The sequence below is a fragment of the Schistocerca cancellata genome, chromosome 4 (genome assembly GCF_023864275.1).
Source record: "Schistocerca cancellata isolate TAMUIC-IGC-003103 chromosome 4, iqSchCanc2.1, whole genome shotgun sequence".
NCBI lineage: Eukaryota > Metazoa > Arthropoda > Insecta > Orthoptera > Acrididae > Schistocerca > Schistocerca cancellata.
The window spans coordinates 397,658,020-397,667,954 of record NC_064629.1 but is presented as its reverse complement, the minus strand read 5'-3'; positions in this window follow the sequence as shown (position 1 = coordinate 397,667,954).

The following is a 9,935-nucleotide window of genomic DNA, read 5'->3' as shown; positions in this document are numbered from 1 at the left end:
GAGTCCAACCAGCCACAGAGTCTCTTACAAAGAAAGCGCAGTCAGAGATCCAATGCAAAGCGCTACACAGCGCTGCCAACACAGAAGCAGCCCACTTACAACCTTCACTTAGTACATGCTCAACTGTAACAGAATCACGCTTCAGCAGCCTAGAGTCATGCTCGTGTTCAACCAATTTAGGCACTGTAGCTCTTCATTGTATTTCTTACAGACTATATCCAGTCTGAAGAAGGAACTAAAGTAACATTCTCCAGTTTTCAGGGTTTTAGGTGTCCAGGCAAAAGTTTCTTTACTTTGTCGGAGTACAGCCTTCTCTAGCTACACTGTAGTCTTGCAGATGTTGGTAGGGACAGTAACAGACATGTCTTGGAATGTGGTTTTCTATGCTACTTCCACGTGCTCTGATACATTCATGTTCACAGAAATACGTCGTGTCATGAAGACGCAATGCGGATAGAACCTTGGTGGGACATCATATATCGTTCGCCAGTACACGATACCTTAGTGAGCCTGCAACAGTCCATATCTTTCTAATAGTAGTTTAGGAAGTGTGTTGTGTACGTTTGGTACTAATATTTGAATCATAAGGAGTAAGGATGGTGTACCGAAAACTTCAAGAAGATATTACGTGTGGGAATCATGTGGAGACAGGAGGCTGGCCACAGGCAGTGCAAAATTGGTCGGGTCTTAAAACGGGGCTTAAATTTCGCGGATGTGGGGAAGAATGCAGAAGGGAGGAAACATTCATCCGCAGTACGGGCAAGGTTTAACATATGCCATAAAATGCCTGCCAGATCTTTATTTTAAACTTCGAATCGGCGTAGCAGCTGCTCTGGCAGCAGAACTCGAGGCAGCCTCTAGTTCTGACGTCTTGTGTCGGAGTGCGTGTTATCGGCTTCTATAGGATCCTCTGTTCAGCGACCGTCCATCCATTCCATTCACACAAAAGCATCGCCTAACACGGCTTATATAGTTTCCCTCTCTTCCTCATTGGACTCAGGAAAACTGTGAGTGTGTCCTGTTCATGGATGAGTGACAGTTTATCCTGTAGAGTTATTATTGTCTAATTTTCATTTGAAACGACCTTGTGACGAGTTAATCTCTCCAAATGAAGAGTGGAAATATCAAACGTCAGGAAAGCTAAATTTCAAATTTCTCAGGCTAATCAAAAAACAATGTATATCTTTTTGTATGTAAACTATTTTTATCCCAAAGACTGAGAAGGTATTCTGCTCCGACACTGCAAAAAGAAATGAGACTTATTAAAAAAACAAATAATTTATCAAGTACGTTCTGGGTGGCAACCAGGAAACTGACTGGCTCTAAAAACTGATAAGGAAGGTTTTTTTAAGTGCCATTAATGCTGAGGCACAACATTTTACTTGAGGATAATACAAGTACATGGATACAATAGGAATGGTTTAACTAGCATAATTGTAGTCAACAGAAACTATTTCTTGTATCTTTTAAATTTTTTTCTGTTTCTTACACAATTGAACTCTTGGTACCAGACATTACAATATTCACAGTAGACCTTCCTGTGCTGATGAGGAAGCAACAGCCACACCGTCAACAGTTCTTTCTGCTTTGCAAACTGATAAACATCGCTAGTGTTTCAGATGAAATATGGCATGTCATATATCAGCCGTGGTCTTTCTTCTTATAAATGTATTGAAATTTACCGTTCTCCTGTTTCAGCTTGTCAATATTTAATAGCTGTGGGAGATGGATGAGTACGAGACACTTTGATAACACGGCATTTAGAGACCTTACAAGATTGCAGTGAAAACATCCTTAAAATCAGTGAAGTCAGTGGTATTCATTGGAATTGCAAGGAATGGGTTCGTAGGTTTAGCTACCTCAGCACAAGACTTAGGCACATGCAACTTGGAACCACAGAGGGAAGCACTGCTTGGCACAAAGACCACGTACCGTCGAAGAACTAATGTCTGAAACATTTGCTCCATGATTTAGCACTTGGAACAAGTCTAGCGATATGTGACAGAGTACAAAGAACATAGCAGCACTAAACACTTGCTTAGAACTGTTGTCATTTGCTCTCTTCGGATTTTTCTGTATGATGGTGTCAGTTTTGTTTTCTGGTTCGACGTAAGGGTAGCTATATACTCGTTATTGCAAATGTGTCCTGTAAATAAAGTGATGTCTGCAGTCCATGACACCTTCAGTGGGACTTCGCCGTTTTCGTGTTGCATATGGACTAAGATTCGGACGAATTGATGTTAATGACCAACCATATTGACCTGAGTAGGTGGCCGACTGCTTGAAACGTATCAAAATTACGTGTCTATATTGACCAGGTCGCTTCCAAGTCTTAAATTCGATACGACATGGATGGATATATCTTTTAGACTGACGAATGGCAGATATAACACCACCAAATTGGGCAACTGCTGAACTGTATCAGGAAATACGTGGCCAAACATATCATGAATTAAAAAAGAAGTGACTCCACGGTTACGTCGCACTGGACCAAAATTTGTATGTGTGTGTGAAAAACAAGAATAATTACATTACCATTCAGTCGTTACAATTATTTAATTCAGCTGTTTGAGTTTCTGGAACCAGTTACTTCAATCTAAAATGGAAATATAACCACTTCATATCATAAGTGAGCAAGCAGAAAACAAAGCACTCGCGAAATATCCGTGCATATAATTACTGTCCCGCACGTCAATAAATTTCAGCTTCCGCAGAAATACTGAGATATCATTCCGATTTTACTTTCAAGTAAGAGAAGAGCACTGTTTTCTCTCTGTACCAACCTGTTTAGAGCTTTTTTATACTGTATCGTTAATGACAGGTACGGTTACGCCCAACTCACTCTTCTGGTGATCTTCCCTATGGAAGAGCGGTGACAGATGTATTTCGCTTGCTAAAAACATATTTCGCATTTCCGGATGGCATACATTGCCATTATGCGTGTCTGCGTAGAACTCATCGTTTCCTACCCGATATTTGCTTGTTTTGCTTGCTAGGCTAATAAAGGACACACTTGAAGAATCATAATTGGATCATATAATGCAGTGGCGACAAATGACTATCTTGTTGATCTACGGTATAGTAACAGACTCAGATGCACGGAATTACTTATCACAAGAAAAACATAGTTAACACCACTGGAGAGGCAGAAGATCTGGATTCTTTTGCCGATAGTACGCACGCTATTTACGGCACTATAAATGTTGTGGCATCGCTATGCTGTGACTATGTGACAGACAACGGTACGTTCCCTAAACATTCATGCACACTTCGTCATTACTTTATATATGTTAGCAGATACCGATAAATGGTTGAAAACGTGGGCGGCAGTCTGTGAATCATCTTCTCACAATACACAGAACAACCACCCCGACAACAAAGGCTTGTTCCAACCTGAGAAAGCTGGTCCCCAACGAACCAACCTCTGCATAAAGGAATCGAAAAAGAAATACTGCTACGGTCCTTAAACGGATGACAAGGGCTGAGCAGAGGATAAATAGTGACTTGACAAATAGTGAGAGAAGGCGAATGATTGTTCTCACCTTAGATGCTACGTTTGAATATGAATCCGTCGCACTTAATGTATATATACTGCTTTTTTATGGCAGAGGCACGTACGCGTTCGTTATTACTACTCCCGATGTTTGACTGATTTGTGACCTCATAAATTTCTGCTGTAATCCTATGACTGCTTGGTGGTTGCAATAAAAACCGTTATTCGCGCCGACCCCTTGCACAATCGTTAACGTCAGCCGGTTTAGCGCGAAGCAGACAGGCAGCACTCCTCAAACCTACCACTTTTTTTTTCTTTTCACTCAAACATTTACTTGCAGCTTTGTTGGAAATCGATATTTATGCTTTTCAGAACTGTTGATAACCGTAGCGCTAATCTAATGTAGGACATTATCGTATCTGCTACAAGTATAACTAAGTTCCATTTGTTATTTATTTTTCCAACATGGATGTTTTTCGATAAATTAAAATCCATTGCTACTCAACAACATGAGGGAAAGGTACGACGGGCGTTGTTAAAAACAAAGCTGTGAAAGTGCACAGTTGTATCCGAATAACAACGGCTAATTTCAATTAAATATTTGCTTCGCGATCACATATTTATGAAATGTGCAAGAATCGTCTTTATTAAGAAGGTCCATTTTGTTCAACCACAGACAGAGCTCTCTGTAATTGGATGTTGTTGAGTATTTAGCTAACCGGATCTGTGTAACCTGTATTGGTAAACAAATTGCTGAAATAAGATTTCCAGACATTAAATAGAGGTGCTACTGGAGAATGTCATAAAGATTGCTCCGTTATAGCTTGAGTTTTACCTTGTGATCCTGGATAAAAAAGAAACCGACCTTTCATTCACACGAATTTCACTTCCTGTCATATGACACAAGAGCATACCACAAAATACTTCTAACACTACCTTTCGGTAAATGTCTGTTTCCCAAACTATTATTAACTAAGTGTTTGTCCTGCTATAGCTTAAGGTATCTCTTCACAATCTTGGAATCTGACGCAAAATACTCTGTAATTGTTTATGGAAAGTGATCTCACTGAAATTGCAATTTACGTAGTCTGTATGCCTTCGTCGAGAAAGAAGCAACATTTCATTCTTCAGCGTTTAATATTTACAGTTACCTTCAGTTTTCGTTCAGGTAATGCAAACAAATAAGCGAATCGCCGACTTCTAGTTATGAAGTTGACGTAGTTAAGGAATTCTCCCACCTTGGAAGCAATATAACACATCACGGTCGAAGCAATGGAGATGTAAAATGTGTACACTCAGAGACATAATGGGCGTTCCTAGCCAAAACGGCTCTTCTACTATCAAAAAACATTGGCGTTAATTTTGAGGAAGATATTTCTCAGAATGTAAATTTTTAGCATAGCAGTGTATGTATGTAAATCATGGACTCGGAAAAACAGTAAAAGAAGAGAATCGAAGCGTTTGATATATAATGGATTGGAAGTATGCTGAAAATTGGGTGGAGTGATAAGATAAGGAATAGAAAGGTTCTTCACAGAATGGGTGAGGAAATGCATATATGGATAACACTGACAAGAAGAAGGGGTAGGATGAGAGGCTGTGTGCCCAGACATCCGGGAAAAACTTCCGTGGTACTAGAAGGAGCTGTAAAGAGTAAAAACTATAGGGAAAACAGAGACTGAACTACATCGAACAAATAATTGTGGGTGCATGTACTGCTCTGAGATGAAGAGGTTGGCACAAGATAGGAATTCTTGGTGGGCTGCATCAAACCAGTCAAAAGTATGGTGAGTAAAAAAACTGAGGAAATCGTCATACTTGCATCTGCTATTAATGGCAGAAAGTAATTACGCTTCTTGTCCTTCCCGGGTGGCCCTAGCCACACGGCATTTCCTATACACAGAACTATGGCTGCGTGGATCATATTCATAACTGAGTGAAACGAAACCTTTAAGGGCCAAAGACTGTAACGTTTGACTTTATTGACAGTGTCTGGTCTACACACACATGTAAACGTATAGAAGATTTAGCACGATTCCTGACTAGCGACAAAGTACTATATTATGACTAGTGCTCTATTGATAACTGAACGATTTGATGATGTAGTATTTTATGTAAATTAAGAGAGAGGCTAACAACCTTCCTGTCATAAACATGTATTAAGTGAAGAAATGTACCGGTAGGAAAGTATTGGTCCAGAAACTATTTCCATACCATAATGTTAGACACGAGAAATGTACGCGTAACTTTCCTAGAATAATCATGAATATTCTTGGTGTTAAAAACTGTTTCATTCTGAACTGTGTTTCATAAGAGCTTAAAACACTTTTTGAATCGAAAAAGAGGCTACTGGCATTTCCGCGTGTTTAAAAGCTAGTTCAACTGAGATATTGAGATTACTGTGCCATAGACATTACAAATAGCGTGCTGTGTAGTAATTACGTTCCATTTTGTCTGTTGTACTTGCCTGCAAGGTGACTCCTTTGCGCTCTCTATGGTGTTTCCAAAACTACAACTTCTTGTTATAGTGTTTCGTAGGAACTCTTAATTACCATCGAGATCCAAGAAAGGGGCTATACTGCCCTCATTTGCTCTGAGAAAGTCACACTAAGCTCTAACCAAAGTTGTCATCCCCAGGTACTACCCAGTTATGGAAGATGGAGTGTTACCTTCCTTCTTACGGGTTACGCACATCTGAAGAACGGCGTCGTTCTCTGTTATGTTCGAAACTTTCATGATTACCGCGCACGAAAGTATGTTTAATCTTAGACTACTCTCGGCAAACTTAGATAGGCTTAACGGTACACATAGGTCGAGAGTGCTGCTCGACGAACATTAATGTCGCCTTTATCTATTTTCAGAAAAGATTTCTCACTTCCTTTGTGTTTACTCTCTGTTTAACATTTATCTGTCTGTTGATTAACACTTTCAAGGTGCATGATTTGCAGACTTATTAGTTTTCCATCAGGTTAAGAGGAGTAGCTATGAAAAACATTCCAGCATTGAAAGCTAAATCACGCTGCGATTTGTGAAACCTTATTAACTATAACACTGTATTAATACTGTACTTCCCAGTACTTAATGTTACTGAAATCTAATACCCTATTCATAAGACAGGGCAAGGGTGTGTCGATTAGTGTCTTTCTGTTTGACTGCGTTTCCTGGATATACGATTTTACTAATATTATTTGTTGGAGTGAGAAGGCACAAATACAATTTTCTTTTTTTCCAGGATTCGGTGTTTAACGTAAAGTCTGCCAAACAGTGAACTTCGACCGGGAGGAAAGGAATAGAACTTCTGTTTAGATGTAATATCATCTCGATTTGTTTTTTGATACTTATCACATAAAACAGATTATCTACTGTTTTCAGCCATTGCATAGCACCTAAGGAAAATGGTATTAAAATACATAGGTAACACATTTAAATTATAACTGGTTGTGAGAGAAATTATGCTGACAAGCAAAACACAAGACAACAAGTAAAATTGTATTGAAAATGATTCTAAATAGACGAGTGTGTAACAAGGAGCATTCGCACCTAATTAGGGAACACGTCTTTTGCTCGTGTTAATACCAGCTCAGTAAAGAAAGGTAATTTCCTTGGTGGGATTTAATAAGGCATCTGCAAACAACGATGTTACGAAATTCAGTTCGCTCTGTTTATCCATGAGATCAAGGTAACAGAGGAAGACAGCATCTAGATTAATGGTGTGATTCTTTACTCCTGGAAGCTATTCGATACAATCACGCGCTGTCACCTAGTGAATAAGTTGCAAGATTATTCAATATCAGACCAGCCTTATGACTGCATACAGGACATCTTAACGGATATAAATCAACATGTCTGTCTAAATGGGTCGAAATCGTCCGATGTAAAAGTAGCTTCCGCAATGTTTCAAGGGACTGGTAGGGCGCCGCTTCTGTTCACGCTAGACTGTATACGCAGTTTGTAGTGGATAGCGTCGAAAGCAACGTGAAGCGACTTCCTGTTGCTGTATATAGAAAAGTCTCAACGACAGAAAATTTTATCGAGGCTTGATGCATGCGCTATCAGTTGACCATCATCATAAATAACTCAAACATAAATAAGCGGAAATACCTATTACCTTATTGACTGTAAAACACAGGAAAAATTAGCAGCCGCAAATTATCTAGGAACATCCATCCGGATCGAAGTACAATAGAACGACTTAACCTGAAACGGCCTAACTTCCAACAAAAAAAAAAAATACACACACACAGTTTGACCAAACGCAGATGGTAGACTGAGATTCATTGGAAGAACGTCATGAAAATGTAATGCAACAATGAAAGAAGTTACCTACGCAAACGTCGCTCAATCTCCTCTACACTACTGGTTGTCAGTGACGAACCCAATACCAGATTTAACAGAGGAGTGGCATGTTAAAGTTTTGAGCGCGCTGTTTGGTGGAAATTACTGAAATACATTTATCTGAAGCCTGTAGCTGCGTGCGTGTTTCTACAACGTAAAGGGAGAACGGAGAGAGCGAGAGATAATGCCCATACATTGCAAATTTATCTGTAAGAACAACAAGATTATAAAGTCTGCTTTTCTGCCGTGGAAGTTCTTTATATTCTCTAAGTGCTGTAGCGAAAACCAGTATATTTAACTTCTTCGAAAGGACTTTCTATGTAATTCAGTTAAAGCTGATATAGTACAAACAACTCACAGTATTTCATGCCAATAAGCACTCGATATTAAAAAGTAATTAAATACAAACTTTTGTTTGAATGTTAAGATCATCGAAATGTGTCCACAGCACTTCATGAACCCGAAAATAATCACTGGACAACTGAGGACACAATAGTCAGCGCCATGGCTGAAAAACCTAAGGGTGGGTACTACTGCTTCGCTGGATTCTACCTTTGGCTGGTGTGTCGCACATCGAATGTGCACGTCATAGGCGACTTGTTTGTCACAGTTCTCCAACACGCTGATATTTTGTACCCTCGCTTGCAAAACACGTAAAGGGCGGTTACTTAGAGCAAATATCGCACCTCTGTGACGCGTCCTAGGACATTTAGAGTTTCTCAATGCAGCATATGGCAACTTTGCACAATAGTGCATTCTCTTAGTTAGAGATCATTTACGGGTCTATTATTGTAAATGTCGAGTGGAATACTCATTTTGAGATTCTCCCGTCTCTAATGACCTCCATGTCGACGGGACATTGAACACTAATCTTCCTTTCTTCCTTTCAAATTCTCCGTGTAGAAGAGATAAAATACAGGGAGCGGAAGGTTATTGACAAGTCGTAGAAAGGCCAAATTTCAGATTTAAGAGCCACAGAATCCCTTAAGGTACCAGTAGTAGAGAAACGAGAGACGTAACATTGTAGACTATCCCTGAAGGTATTCAGCAGGTAGCACAGGAAACCATGGAGGAAATTAGCAAAGAAATTAGAGTTCCGGGAGAAGAAATAAAACAAACAGAAAGTAGGTTTACGTGGCCATTGCAGTTCTATCAAAGATAGCTACTGACTTGGATGTTCAGATGAGCAGAATGGTCACGGTCTTCAAAAGATATTATAAAATGAAAGTCAGATTGGGGAATTTGTGGTAAGTTCCTATGGGACCAAACTACTGAGGTCATCGGTCTTTAGGCTTACGCACTACTTAATCTAACTTAAACTAACTTACGCTGAGGACAACACACAAACCGATGCCCGAGGGAGGACTCGAAACTCCGGCGGGTGGAGCCTCGCTTGCCGTGGCAAGGCGTCGCGCAACAAACTATCAAACAAGGGTAATTGAACGTATTCACGTTCCATTAGGGATTGCTGAGGAATTAACGCTAGGAAAACAAGCAGTAAAAGTAAGTGATAAGTAGGTATTTAGACTGCGAAATGGCTGACGATGGTCGAAGTAGAGAGGATATAAAATACAGACTAGCAACAGCCAAGAAAAGGTTTTGTGAAAGTGAAATTTGTAACCGCCTTGTATAAAGCTAAGTGTTAGGATGTCATTTCTGCAGGTATTTATTTAGAGTATAGCTTTATGCAGAAGTGAAACGTGGATGAAAAACCGATCATACAATATTTGTAAATGGGTAAGTCAGATAACTAATGAAGAATGCCGAGATTAGATGGGGAGGTCAGATAAATAATGAAGAATAGTTGTACTGATAGTCAACACTACTAAAACACTTCTGAACCGATATCTGTTACGAGGAGAAATACCTGAAGGTTGTGTGGAACTGTTACGAATGAACATCTGCAGGAAGACATCTGACAAAGCTACGTTGGCACTTAATGCGGGATTGGAGGAATTCGTAGACGACATGGCCCTACATACATGAAATACTTTTTTTTTCAAAATATGTTATTACTTCCATTACTACACCGTTATTACTATTTATAAAATCATAATTATTATCATTATTCAAGTAATCTACGAAAAAGATATTCCTGATCTAACGT